Source organism: Martes martes (genome assembly GCF_963455335.1).
Source record: "Martes martes genome assembly, chromosome: 5".
NCBI lineage: Eukaryota > Metazoa > Chordata > Mammalia > Carnivora > Mustelidae > Martes > Martes martes.
Genome location: NC_137892.1, coordinates 135,954,521 through 135,969,899, shown reverse-complemented (window position 1 = coordinate 135,969,899; position 15,379 = coordinate 135,954,521). Strand labels below are relative to the sequence as shown.

Genomic DNA, 15,379 nt, shown 5'->3' with positions numbered 1-15,379 from the left:
TACTGTGGGTGGGTCTTTTTTCTTCCTTTGGGAATCTCTGTGTTTTACCACTTTGCTCCACAAGGCATATATATTTTTTGGAACTGGCTTCACTTCTCACTGTGTTCTGGGGAAAATTACTTAACTACCCTGAGTCTCATTCTGTACCTCAAAATGAAGATAATAATAGTATCTATCCCAAAGGGTTGTAGTAAATATTAAGTCTCAACCACATGAAATAGCTAATATTGGACCATCTTTTGACTGATGAAAACTGTAAGTTGAAATGGCTCAGCATAATATTAAACACTTAGCTTTATACCTGACAAATACTGAGCACTCAGGAAATATTAGCTATGAAAGAATGTTAAGGAAATATAGAGAGAAGAAAGTGAAAAAGTAGAAAAGAAATGATATGTAATCTTTTAAACATCTGGCTAATTGAGGTATAATTTATGTACAGTACACAGTTCTAGAAACTCTAGAAATTGTTTGAGTTGGCAAATTCATACAATTAGGTAACCACAGTCGATATACAAAACAGTTCTCTCTTCCCCAAAATACATGCCCCTCCTCCCACCACAGCCCCTGACAACTGCTAATCTTTCTAATGTTCCTACAGTTTTGCCTTTAATATGGATCCCCCCTTACTTTAATTCCCATATATGTTGACTTGCGTTCTTCTTATGTGGATGGACAGCTGCCCCTTTGGAGGCAGACAGGAAGCCCATCCCTCTGGCCGGCCACTAATGGAAGTCACTTGAGGGAAGGTCTCTTTCAGTTTACTCCGAAGGGTGAAAGTGTGGGTTCAGGCTCCGGAGGGGGCAGCGAAAGGCATTTGCTGAGCTTTACCTTTACACCTCGCTCACTCACGGCTCCGTGGGGAAAGGAGACAGGAACGTGTGCAGCTAGCCCATTCAATGACTTTTCCAAGCTCACCATGGTTTTTAAATCGATTTTTTCTGTTGATGGAAACATATACACCTGTTGGTCAGAGGTCTCATGACCTAAGGATCAATTTAAACTGCAGATCCCCAAGTAGAATTTAACAAAGAGTTCAGCTCTCCTTTGAGAAAAATGCCCACCCATAAATGTAAGCAAAGCCCTCTGCTCATGACTGCTGACACTTTCAGCAGGATCTAATTCATGTTTCATCTTCCTTGAGGTATTTTTTTCCTTGCCTTCTTAGAAGATCTTCATCATGATATCACTTTGCCTGAATGTAATTTGCCACAACATCCAATGGACCAAACGTTATCATCTTGAAATTAGAGAAGTCACCACCCTCCGCCCCACCAAAACAAGTCTCTAGGGCTCCCTTGTGGTTTACAGGGTGATATCTGGATTCCTTTGTCTGGCAACTAAACCCTTCCTGATTGGACTCTGTCCAGATTTAAAGAGCACAATGAATTAATTTGACTTGCGGAGGCATATAGAACCCAGTACCCACCAAATAGAGAACTTAGAACATTTGTGCCCCCAGGTCACTTATTAGCCATAGAACATATTTCAAAAATCTCTGAGGGTTGGCATCATGGACAGAGGCTGTCTCACATAGTGGAAAATTACATGGGTTTGGGAGCTATTTGCTTTTGTATGGATCCTGACTGCTTCTCTTACTAGCTCTGTGATGTTGGGCCAGTTACTTAACCTCTCTGTGCCTCCATTTCCTCAAGTTCCTTCCTGGAACTCGAAGGCCCGTGGTGAGGAAAACATCATTTTTCAGTCATGTCACATTCTCCTCAGCTTCTCTGCCTTTTTCCTTCCTTTTCCTACTATGGACCGTGCCTTCTCCATGCTTGTCTGTTTGAAAATGCCCATCATCCTTGGAGTTTCAGAATAAAATCCTTGGCTTCATAACACAGGCCTGGGGCTCCCACTGCCTTTTTGAACACACCAGGAGTCCACTGGCGGCTTCACTGTATGGCAGCTGCTGGGATCTGTGTTTTCCCACTGATCTGTCCACTCCCCAAAGGAGGAATAGCAGCTAGAACTTTCAGAAAATCTACTCAGCCCTCAGTGTTTACAGAATGCTGATTACAGGCAAGGCGTGGTACGTCTATTAGTGCATCTATCTCCACAACAATTCCGGGAGCTAGGTATTGTTATTTTCCCCACTTTACAGATGGGGAAACCGAGGCATGAAGTGGCTATGTAATTCGCCTAACTTCCGCCAGCTAGGGAGAAGTTAGGATGGAATTCAAAGAGGCTACGTTTTTCATCATTGCGTGTGGTGTCAAGATTAGGATTGGTGGAATAAATAAAAGATACAGTCCAGTGCTTTTCAGCCGAACTGCGCACGAATCACCTGGAGACCTTGCAAAAATGCAGGTTCTGATTCAGTAGGTCTGAGGTGGCAGCAAGATTCTGGTCTGTTGAATCATACTTTGAGAACAAGGCCAGTGCTGCCGGTCCATGGACCACATTTTGAGAACCAGGCCCTAGATTAATGGGTCAAAGCTTTTTTTTTTTTCCTTTTTGTCTCAGGACCTTTTACATTCTTAAATATTATTGACAACACCAAAGAGCTTTTGTTGACATGGGTTATATCTGTTGATATTTACTGTCATAAAAATTAAAGCTGAGGGGCACCTGCTTTTGGTTCAGGTCATGATCCCCGCATCCTGGGATGGAGCCCCATGTTGGGCTCCCTGCTCAGTGGGGAGCCTTCTTCTCCCTCTCCAGCTCCCCATGCTTGTGTTCTCTCTCTCGCTCTGTCATAAGTAAATAAAACCTTTAAAAATAAAAATAAAATTAAAATTAAAGCTGAGGAGTAGAAATATTTTTTAAAAAGTAGTTAAGTGAACCCATTATATGTTCATGTAAGTACCATATTCTAATGAAAAATAACCATATTCTTCAAAATAAAACATTAATGATGATGACATTGTTTCCCATTTCTGCACATCTCTTTAACATCAGGTTTAATAGAAGAGAGCTGCATTCTCCCACCTGCTTGTGCATTCAGTCTGTTGTGATATGACATGACGTGCAGCCTCTGGAACTCTCTGCCACATACTCATGACTCACGCAAGTCAATAAGGCAAAAATGACATCTTAGTATCATCAATAAGAATAGGTTTAACCTGACAGCCTCCTTGAAAAGGTCTCAGAGACCCCACCCAAGAGTCTCCAGACACCACTTTGAAATCCAAGAGGACTTTGACAGTTATTGCACTCACCGTGCGGTTAGACTTTGGGCGTTCTTGTAAAATCGCTAGCCTAGGAAGTTCCATGAGGAGACTCTTTCTGACTCTAGATTTTGTTTCTTCTCCAGTTACAGTTTTTTTTTCCTTAAGATTTTATTTATTTATTTGACAGGCAGAGATCACAAGTAGGCAGAGAGGCAGGAAGAGAGAGAGGGGGAAGCAGGCTCCCTGCAGGGCAGAGAGCCTGATGCGGTACTCGATCCCAGGACCCTGAGATCGTGACCTGAGCCGAAGGCAGAGGCTTAACCCACTGAGCCACCCAGGCGCCCCTCCAGTTACAGTTTATATCCTCATCTTCATCTGATGATGGTGCATGGTCATGATATCAGCACAGATAAGAATCTCTTCGGTAAACCAACGATCCAGAAGGTGATCCTCCTTTTAGACAGACTATTTGATAACAAAGAACCTCAAAAGGAGACACATTTTATTGGGTCCCTGAAAGACTTTGAAATTGCTTTAGAATTAAAACAATACTTTTTTATTTTATTTTAGATTTTATTTATTTATTTGACACAGAGAGAGAAAGAGAGCATAAACAGAGGGAGTGGTGGGCAGAGGGAGAAGGGAGCCCAGCATGGGGCTCGATCCTAGGACCCTAGGATCATGATCTGAGCCAAAGGCAGACACTTAACCTACTAAGCCACCCAAATACTCCCCCATGTTTTTGATATTTAAAATTGCCTTAAAGAATAGATCATCCCAACTTAATATATCAATTCACTTAAAGGTAGTATGATTTTCCTGTATATTCATTTACTACATTTATCTTTAGTTCTTTTGTACAAATATGGTTTATAATTTTTAAAATGTAAACTATAAAGTGCTTAAAATAATCTGATATACTTAAATGTCATATGTCCAATTCTTGTCCTCACCTTTTTATACGTTACTCTTATTATGCCTGGATTTCCAAGCTTACACCAGGTCCACTCGGGCATGTGTTTGAATAGGCTCCTTGGCTGCCTTTGACCTCTGAAGTGTCTCCTTAGCACATTTGCTTCCTGTAGCAACCTGACTCCTCCAAGTGTACAAGGAGGGAGTTATGCTCCTGGCAGACTTGTTTATCAACATTTCAGGGCTAGGCAAATAGAATACTCTGTGGTTCAAGCCTTCAGAATCCCTCTCCGGGAAAATATCTCCTCCTCTGGTCCTGTTGCTCTCAATTCAGAGAATCTTAGAATCTTGGGATCAGAAGGGATCCTCAAGGTCATCAAGATCCTTGCCACTCAGATGTGGCCTCTGGATCAGCAAGCAGCATGGGCGTCATCTGGGAGCTTGTTAGAAGTGCAGAATCTTGGGAGTCACCCAGACCTACTGAATCATAATCTTCACTTTGGCAAGACCCCAACAGATGAGTGTACACATTAAAGTTTGAGAAGTGAGGCTCCAGACCAGCATCCCATCTGATAGAGCAGTCCTGGCGGCAGCCTCTTCCTCCCGACTACCCCCAAGTGCTCAACAGCCTTCACCTTCCAGTTTCGGGGCTGAACTCTCTCACTCTACATACTCTAGATCAAGAGATTCCAACATTGTGCACTGAAATCCCTTGGGGAGCTTCTAAAAATCCCAATAACGAGGCCTCACCCTTGACGAATGAAATCAGAATCTGTGGAGATGGAGCTCAGGCATTGATATTTTGTGAAATTCACCAATGAGATTCTGATGTGCATCCAAGTTATGAACCCCAGATTGAGAGCCACCTGTTTGCATCTCAGACTCTTTACTTCATTTCTTGCTTTGATATTCTATGAAAATGCAAATATCCCCCCAGAAAGGCAAAACTGTTACCTCTCATTTGCACTTTGCTTGGGAATAGGGCTCTTTTTAAAATTGGCACAAATAACTTATTGCAGACTCTTTAATATCATACACTCGTGGGCATAACAAATCATGTAGCAGTACTCTGGGCTGGAGGAGCCAAACGTTTGGAACGAGAAAAGCGAACAACCTGAAGCCGGGTCACACAGGGGCAGACTTCATGGCTGCTGGTAACCAGTTCTCAGCTGAACTACTGGGGGCAGGAAGTGTCTGGGCAGGAACCGGAAGTTCTCCTGCGGGGAGCCCACTGCCGGTTTCCCGTCGTTTTTCTTGCTTCTGCATTCGCGGTCTTTGGGGTGCGGGAGTGAGGAAGATCTATAGCTGCGAGGCTGGTGAGTTCCATCAGATGAGCGTTAGTTGCCCCGCGTAGCCCTGACCTGACAGGTCTGAGAGAAATTTTGCTAACGTCATAATCTTGCTGGCCTAAAAGCGGCTGGTTGTTTTTCATCTCTCAGTGGTCCTCTTGAGTAATACAGCCTTTTGTTGGTGACATGACTGTTCAAGAAACTAAAATCTTTTTTTTTTTTTTGGTAAGATTTAAGGGAAAATGATTTTTTTGGCATTTTATTAGGTTTTAAATGATCTAGTTTTATTTAGATACTTCTGCATTAGACTAATCATTGTTTGGGGGACACATAGATCATGTTAACAGTAATTCTGAACAGGCTAACTATATGATCAAGTCAAAAATTTGGGGAGAAGGGAAAAAGTGTTATTTTGTTTTATTTATTTTTAAAGATTTATTTATTTATTTATTTTAAAGAAAGAGAGCATGCTCGAGCAGGGGGAGGAGCAGAGGGAGAGAGAGGCTCTCAAGCAGAGGCTGTGTTTAGCATAGAGCCTGACACAGGGCTTGATTTTATGACCCTGCTGTCATGACCTGAGCTGAAATCCAGAGTTGGACGTGCAACTGACTGAGCCACAAGGACCCTGAAAAAGTGTTACTTTAAAAGGAAAATCAACTTACTACCTACAGTCATATTAATTTACCATGAATTAAAATAGAACACAAAACATAGGGTCCTGGGGTGGCTGGACAGCTGCTCTGGGCTCATGATCCCAGGGTTCCAAGATTGAGCACCACATCAGGCTCCCTGCTGAGTGGGGAGCCTACTTCTCTCTCTCCCTCTGCCTGCTGCTCTGCCTACTTGTGCTCTCTCTCTCTGTCAAAGAAATAAAATCTTTAAAAAAGAAAGAAAATATAACACGAAACAAACCCTTAATAATAAATTTGGAAGATCTACCATTTAAGATTCTAATGAGTATCATTCATATATTAAAATATAATTTAGAAGATTTACAGCTTGCAAACTCTCCTTTATACTTCCTTGTTTTACAAACTAAATAATAGCTTAATTTGGATGTTTGAGGATAAAATACTATCACACCTTTTCCTCCCCAACATTTCCTACTCACCCAGCTTTCAAATCTGATAAACGTACTAGAGCATTGACTAATCATAAATTTGACACATTTGATAGAGTTTTAGATCTTTAGGGATTTAAAAAGTAGATTCTCAGTTCTTTAGTATCCCAGTAATCTTAGAGATAGTTTGGTACTAAAGTCTCTTGAGGCCGAGCAAGTACTATAGGAAGAGAGGGCTATGTTTCAGTGCCTCAGAAAGGTAACGAGAGTTTTAGAATATTCCTGTTTTCTCTTATAGAACATATGGTTTGGCTTCCTAAGAAAACCTGGAACAGGAAGATGGAGAACATTTTAAGTATGATTTTTTTCCCTAAGTATAATTTTTTTCCAATAATTTAATATTTGCATTTTTAAATTTTTTAAATGAAATATCAATTTGGAGATATATATATATATACACTCCACTTTTTTCACTGGCTTACACTTTCATTTCAATAATGTTTTATCTTTATATTTGAATACATATAAAATGAAATGAAAGCTAATACTTTTGTTTAAGCATCTATTCTACTCTCAATCAAAACATTTGATTGGGAAAGTAGCAACTACTTTCCTAAAAGTTTTTTTAAAAAATCACACAAAAAAAATCCCAGTTATCCCCCAACTGAACCTTTTTCATAAATTCAGATTTCTTATAGAAGGGCACACGTAAATAGCCATCAGTTTGAACTGGTAATTTTGTTTATCTGTTTGACTTGTCATTGAAATGCTAAATAGTTGAAATTTGAAACTGTGCTATCAAACTCATCAGCTACAATTCTGTGGACTTTTTGGAATATGAGAGATGTTCCTTCTGTCACTATATCTTCCACTTCTGTTCCTTTCTCCACTCTCAGTTTGTTTTCTTGACTTCTGGGTTTTTTCTTTGTCCTAACTTCCCTCCATATAGTTCTCTACTGTTTGGGAAAGCCCAAGCATACACCTGCATGGTGAGGACATATGGGGGCACATGTAAATATGCACTTATACTTTCTTATGCTTTCAAAATAAAGTCTTTAAATTGCTGTCACTGCTTTTCACTCCATTCAAAGTTGAGAGCTTGAATAGCATGTTGTTGCTTTTTTTCCCAATTAAACCCATAATTATGATAGAGCTTGGGAACAAAGGGTGATTAAAGCCATCCCTAGAGAGAGATGAAGTTCACTAGTTCACTGACTATAAGCAAGTCAACGTCTCCCCAAACACATTGGTCTATTCCTTTGGCTCTGATACCAGAGCCATGGTAGCATTTCCTAGGATAAGTTGTTAGAGGCCAGAGATGACTGAAAAAGATGTGCCTGGGGCCACCATGCCCAAACATGGATGCAAAATTGTCTGAGCTGGGAAGGACCTTGAGTTCTATTCAGTTCAGCCCAGAAAACTAATGTCAGGGAAGCCATGTGACTCATCCAGGGACATGTAATGTGTAATAAAGAAGGAAATAGGGAACATGAAAAACATGCATACTGGATCAATTAAGAGGCATGAAAGCTGAAGGAAAATATGAATAGGCTAGAAATGTTCAGGAGCAGCTAGGGCTATTGGCATCCTACCAGTTATAGGTCTATCCTGTGTCTATCTTTATTTATTTTGATGGCTCAGCTGTTATTCCTTCCTGGGAGAATCCTTATTGAAAATGTCACAATATTTTGGGAGACGTCTTTCACTGTTTCAAAATACAAACCTTGATTTCCCATTATTTCTAGTTCATGTTGAAAGTGTCTGGAGCTTCATCTTTGGCCCCAAGATTCCACTGCAATGCTAGCAATCATCTACTAGTACTTCTGGAATTTAACTCTGGAGAGCACTTCGCTTGTTTCTGTGATAAAAGTGAGATATGAAATAAAATAAAACCAACATCCAGTGAGTGCCAAGTGCATGGTATGCATGGTACACTGGGGCATCCCATCTGATGGGCACAGCCTTCCCAGTAGGTGTGACATCCCATTACACAGGGGAGGAACCCGAGGCTAACTTCTCCCTCGTACTTCAGTGTTGACCTTGCTTCATGTTGTCAGTTAATGTCATATTGTCATGAATCTAAGCCATCCCCTCCTACTTTTATGACCAGCCTTTGAAGCTGTCCTATTCCTCCTTCGTCCCACAGCATGGCCATCTTGACAAGCCAACAACTTCTTCTCTTGCTTAAACTTTTTCCTGTCAAACCACCCCCCGCCCCCCACTACTCCTCTGGGGCTGGATACAAACCAAATGTCCCCCTCACCCACCTATTTTTCACCTCCTTGACACCTTCTGCTTGGTGACACTGATCAGACCATACCTTCAAATCTTCCAGTCCTCTCCTCCTCCTCACTTCCTCTCTTAAGAAATGCACAAATAAAAATATAATCAAACTCAGATGGAGAGATTGGCCTTTTGCTTCTTTCCACAGGTTTTCTCTTGGCATAAAAAAATTTGCATTTATTTTCAGTGTCACTAACTAACCCAGAAACTGATGCCAGCATTCCTCTGCTTCCTACGCCCACCTCCCAGCCCTGGTCTTCCCTGCCCCTCCTTTCTCACACCTCCCCATTTCCTCTGTCTGGATACACTGGATGTGGCCTGCTTGGAAACTTTGAGCCTGCTTCCTACAACCTTTTCTGAAGCAAAGGATTGCTTTGGTCCTGCCACCTCTGTGTGTATGTGCATGTGTGTGTCTGTGTGTGTGTGCATGTGTATTAAATATTTTATTTTGTTTTGTGTTCTTTTTGTTTATTTTCCCTTTTTTTTGGGCAAAAGACTGTTGCTTTCCAACTTCAAAGTTTTTTGTTTTTTGTTTCTTTTGTCTTTTGGAGGACAAGCCTTTTACAAGACTCCTTTTTGTTTTTAAGTAGTGGCATCTGTCCATATTGGGAAAAGTCAAGAAGCTTTTCAGTGGAAGCTATGATCGTTAGGACAAGCTGAGACCTCATCTTACCCAGCACCCTTGGATGACAGAGGAGAAAAATCAGGTTTAAAAAGGTCTATCGAGTCACCAAAGCCCCATTGACAGTTGGTGACAGGGCCAAGGCTGGGGCACAGGTGTCCTGAACTCCAGTCCACCGAGATGTTCTGGACGTTGTGTTGTTCCCGAATAAGCTCTGCATTTTGGAGTGGCATGCCAGCGCTCTGAAGAGATGCCTCCCAGCATGCAGTGGGCCACTGTGAGCCACTGTGGGGCCCTTGGTTTTTGTCCTGTTGTGTGGGGAACCGCAATCTTCAATGTGCTACAGGCTCTCCCTGCATTTCCAGAAGATGGTAATTTGTTTGTTTGTTTGTTTTCTTACACGTGAAATCTGGCACCCCAGACAGAAGCCCATGATGTGTGAGAGCTGCCTTTTCTGCCCTCCTCCCCTTTGGGAGTTCCTGTCTCAAACTCTTCCTTTCCTCCCTCTCCCAAGATGGGTGAGACCTGTATTTCTCCTCTTGGCTTCCCAGTCCCCTTCATTCAAGCTGTTGCTCCACCTGGACTGAGCCTATCTTCTTTTAGAAGGCATTAATACTTCCTTTTTAACCCAGATAAAGAGATCTTTATAATTTGAAAATACAACCAGTAAATATATAACACATTGCTAATACCCCCTGCATCCACCGCTCTGTTAACACTTGCGCTCCATTCTGCAGCTTGCTTGGTCCACTTTGGCCATTTTAGCACATGAAGCTCTAAGTCCATCCCTTTCAGGTGGCTAAACACTGCTCCATTGTGTTCCCTACTGTGTTTTACCCATCTCTCCTCTAGTGAAAGTTTGTTTATGGCTTCAAGAGTTTTGGTATTACCAGCAATCCTTAACCCACATTCAGAGCCTCACCCACCACCAATTCCCCATTCCCAAGTCACTCTCAAACTCACACACTCTACTGGTTGAGGACCCTGGAACTGGTATCATAGGTGACTGCTCAATTAGCTAATAAATGAGTCCTTACCTCTTTGTTCAGAGGCACAGTATTAATGAGCCCTTTCTCCTTTTCAGGGAGAATATGTCCATGTTAAGAGAACCACCTGGATAAATGTTCTTAAAGCATCTCTCTTCCATCTCTCTCCAGCTCTTTGGAATAGAATGGATATAATCGTTAACAAGTTATACTCTTAACTCATGGGAGTATTTCAAATGGTAGAAATTTCAAGGAAACTGAGAGACCTTAGGTGAGATATTTTGGAACAAGTGGGCTTTGTTTATGCTCCAGAACATATAATGCAAGGTAGCTATCTACTCAGGTATACCTGGTGGGAAGTGTAGTCACAGTGTTAGCCCTGAATATCAGCTTGGCTGATGCTTGCGGAGGAAAAGATACCCTCCCAAAGCCATACTCTGGAAGCCCCATCTCCCTGCAGAGATGCACCTGCCCACATCTAAATCAGGAGGGAGCATCCAGTCAAACAGACTTAAGGACTACCCTACACCATACACAAAAACCATCGCAGATCTAACTATGGAAGGTGAGCAGTAACAATTTCAGAAGAAAACATGGATTAATATCTTTGTGACCTTGAGGTATATAAAGATTTCTTAAGCAGGACATTAAAAATGCTAGCCACTAATGAAAAAAATTGATCAATTGTACATGAAAACTAGGACTTTTATCCATTCAAAATCATTATAAAGAGAGCTAACAGACAAGCCAGAGTGGGAAAAATATTTTCAATATAAACATCCACCAGCAACAACAAAATTCTATGACTTGTGTCCAGACTATATACAGAACTTCTACAAATCAATAAGAAATAGGTAGAAAAATCAATAGAAAAGTGGGCAAAATACATGGATAGACACTTCCAAACTAGGATTCCTTCCTTCCTTCCTTCCTGCCTGCCTGCCTGCCTGCTTGCCTTCCTTGTAGGCTCCATGTCCAGTGTGGAGTTCGGTGTGGGGCTTGAACTCATGACCCTGAGATTGAGACCTGAACTAAGATCAAGAGTCAGATGCTTAACGGACTGAGCCACCCAGGAACCCCCACAAACTAGGATTTCTAATACACAAGTGAAAAGGTGCTTGACCTCATTAGATTTCAAGAAAACACAAATTTAAACTACAATGTGACATTATTACACACTCACCAACATGACTAAAATGAAAAAGACACCAAAACACCATGTGCTGGTGAGATCGTGGAATGACTGGAACTCTCATGTACTGCCTGTGGGAGTGTAAACTGGTATAGCCACCTTGACAAATTGTTTGACAGTATCTTCCAAACCCAAACCTGGGCTTACCATATAACCTGGGAATTATGCATAATGGAAATGCGTACTTAGGTTTACCAAAGACAAATACAAGAACAACTACAGAAACATTTTTGGTTGTAGCTCCAAACCAGAAAACAAACCAAGTGTTCATGAGCAGTAGTGTGTAAGCAAATTGCAAATATGCATATAATGGGGCACTACACGCCAATGAAAAAGAATAACCACACAACTTGGATGAAAATCTCAAACATAATGTTGAGTAAAAGGGGCTGGACATAAATTAGTACGTCATTGGATTAAATTACTGGAATCCATTTATATAAAGTTCAAAAACAGGCAAAACTAATCTAGGTCTTAGAAATTAGGAAAATGGTTTCCTTTTTTTTTTTTTTAAGATTTTATTTATTTATTTCACAGACAGAGATCACAAGTAGGCAGAGAGGCAGGCAGAGAGAGAGGGGAGGAAGCAGGCTCCCCGCTGAGCAGAGAGCTCGATGCAGGGCTCGATCCCAGGACCCTGGGATCATGACCTGAGCTGAAGGCAGAGGCTTTAACCCACTGAGCCATCCAGGTGCCCCGAAAATGGTTTCCTATTTCATTATGGGGTAGGTTATAACTAGTAGGAGGACTATAAAAGCTTTTAGGGTCAGGAATTGTTCTATTTCATGATCTGGGGACATATTCCATGGGTTTGTCCACTTTATGATGACTCATTGAATTATTCATGTAGGTAGGATCTATGCATTTTTATACTTTGTTGAAAAGTTTACATTAAAATAAAAGCCTGGAGAATCAGGTTGCCTACCTTAACCATAATTCACCAGCCATTTTTAATTTATGTTTCTAAGAAGGTATGCAGAAGGAAGGACAGATTGGTGACTACCAGGTAATTTACCCTTGTTAACTCCAGTTGTGTCCCTGGTAGAACCCTGTTCTGTATAGAAGCATGATTTAAACATTCATGAGATCGATGACTATATATTGTAGTATATTAGGACATAGGTTATCATTTGTTTTTTTTTAAAATTTTTTTAATTGTATTTTTTAAAAGATTTTATTTATTTATTTGACAGATAGAGATCACAAGTAGGCAGAGAGGCAGGCAGAGACAGAGAGGAGGAAGCAGGCTCCCTGCTGAGCAGAGAGCCCGATGTGGGGCTCGATTCCAGGACCCCGAGATCATGACCCGAGCTGAAGGCAGAGGCTTAACCCACTGAGCCACTCAGGCGCCCCATAGGTTATCATTTGTAATACAAGGTCTTTCTCTCTTGACATAGCAGCAGCATGCTGTTAACACTCTTATCTAGTGCCTCTTTTGTCATGCTTTGTGAAAAAGTGGGCTGTGCAGTTCTCTTCTCTGAACTGTCTTTTCTGAGCACAGAGGACATTATTTTCTTTCCTGTAGTCCTTCTGTTCTCAGCACAGAGACTTACACAGAGTGGGATCAAACCTTGGTTAATGCTTGTTTCATAGTGGGGGTGAGGAATGCTTACATTGTCCACGGATCTCTTTTTCTTTGTGTAATTGTCATTTTTATTTGTGTATTTAAGTGGGAGGTTTGAACTCTTCTCATACTTCTTCTGGAACCTGTGCACCTTGAGAGCAAACCCAAAGAAGGATTCCTGGAAGTGCTGGGAGGATTCTCGTTCTTGAGCTGGGTACTAGTTATACAGGTAAGCCGACTTGGCTATAATTCATCATTGGCATGCTTGTTATTGGTGTACCTTTCTTTATATGTTGAATGATGACGGAAACATGTAACATACACGGAAATAATATCTGTTTCTAGTTTGATAAGCTCCTGAGCTGATGAGATTTTGTGGAATTAGTCATGCTTCTATATTGCTTGAGGGAATGTAAATTTGTATACTCTCCTAGGCCAAAATTGGCCAAATCATCAAAATGAAAAAGGCATTACCCTTCTGCTGAGCGACGGCTAGTCTAGAAATGTACCCTGCAGTCTATTATAACAGGTACAAACTGTTATTCAAGGTCATGCCCTGCTGGAGTGTCTATAATGATACGATAGGAAACAACAAAGAACACATAAATTGTACATCACACAACGGAATATTATTCAGCAGTCAGTGAAGGGGAGGCAGATTTCTACTTGCTGATTTGGGCAGATTTTCAGATTAAAAAGCATGTACAAGATGCTCCTGTTTGTGTTAAGTATATGTGTATGTATTTGCTTGTATGTTCATAGAATATCTCTGGGAGGATATACAAGAAACTGAGAATAGCGGTTGCTTCTGGGAGGGGTGGGGTGACACTTATGTGTCACTATACCCTCTGCCTGGTGTACACTTCAAATTTTATATGTACGTACAACCTCTCTAAAGAAAAAAAATTAAATCTAAGGGTAATTCTCGGCTGCTGTTTCTTCCACACTCCCACGGAGGGACTTCCTCAACATTCTGTCATTGGTAACTCTGCCTTTACTTTCATCTAAACACCCTCCAAATCCATTCCACGAGGCAAAGGTCAGATTCTTTTCCCATGATATTGAACAAAGCAGGCAGATCACCCTTCTACCGGTGACCTTATTAATTGAGTTTAGACCTCCCGTGAATTTGGACAGATTTTTAAAAATAAAACATTCAAAGCTGCTTTGCCCTCTCTAGTTCCTCTCCTCCCAGCAGGCAGGAAGGAAGTGAAAAGCAAGTGTCCATTTATCTTTAGTCAGATTTGTAAGTGCGATAAACTGTTTGTCAGACTGGTAGGAGAGGGAAACTTGGGGGCTGTGATTTGACTCTCAACAGAAGGAAATAAGATCAGTATGCCCTAAGTATGCCCTAGATTTGTAGCAAGCAGATCTCAGAAAGTAAGGCCTTATCTCAATGGCCTGAGGATCCAGAGCATTTGCAGGCACTCCGAAGTAAAATATAATGACATAATTGAAGGTAATCCTGCAAAGAACAAACAAGAGGGGCCTCTGAAGAAACCAAGCCAGCTTTCCAAATCACCTATGGCCATCTGCAAAAGATCAAAGGGAGGCCCAGGGCCAGGGCTGAAGAGGTAGTATGGGCAGAAGTCAAAGGTATGCAAGAAGGATGATACTCAGGCTTGCAAAATTTGCAAGAACAGTTTGTTCAAGTTGTTTAGAAGGCACGTTCAGAGCAAAACTGGCTTGGATTGGATGGTGCTGTTCATCAGATTATAAAGACAAAGCAGAACCTGGAAGTTACGGATGGGTCATCTAGTCCCTTCATTTTACCAGGAAACACAGAGCCTAAGATTAAACACCAAGCTCCCGTGATTCCTGGTCCACTTGGACCACTTGGTCTACTTATGTGTCTGGTCTCCCTCTGTCTCCTTAAAAGCCTGGACTCTGGAACCAGACCACCTGGATTCGGTCGAACTCTTGTCTCTTGGGAGCTGCATGGTTTTTGAGAAAGTTACTTAACTTTTTCACGTTTTAGTTTCCTTATCTGTCAAATGGAAATAATACTAATAACAATATCTACCTGGTATGATTGCTACTGGGATTCTAAAGCCCTTCAGAGAGGGTCTGGTATACAGTAGATGTTAATATGAACGCTAGCCGTAATAGTGGTTATTATTGCTTCAGATTTTTTACCTCAGGGAGAATTATTTTTAAGTGGAAAAAAGCAGAACCCACATGGAAGTTATCATCATGGTAACACTTGGTTGGTTCTGGGTACTACCTTAGGTCTGATACAAAAAGTCACTTTTTCATGGGGTGCCTGGGTGGCTCATTTCAGTGGTGGACTCTTGGTTTTGGCTTAAGTCGTGGTTTCAAGGTCCTGGGTTCTGTGCTCTGCAGGGAGTCTGTTTGAGA

General features: G+C 41.4%; 1 protein-coding gene across 1 annotated transcript in view; it reads left to right on the top strand.

Annotated features, from left to right (window-relative positions):
- Window positions 1-15,379, top strand: part of EGFLAM (EGF like, fibronectin type III and laminin G domains) — a 373,971-nt gene that overhangs the window by 177,938 nt on the left and 180,654 nt on the right. The window contains exon 6 of the mRNA XM_080803310.1: window positions 13,128-13,250. The gene's annotated coding sequence lies outside the window, so the exon portion shown is untranslated. The remainder of the gene's footprint in view (window positions 1-13,127; window positions 13,251-15,379) is intronic.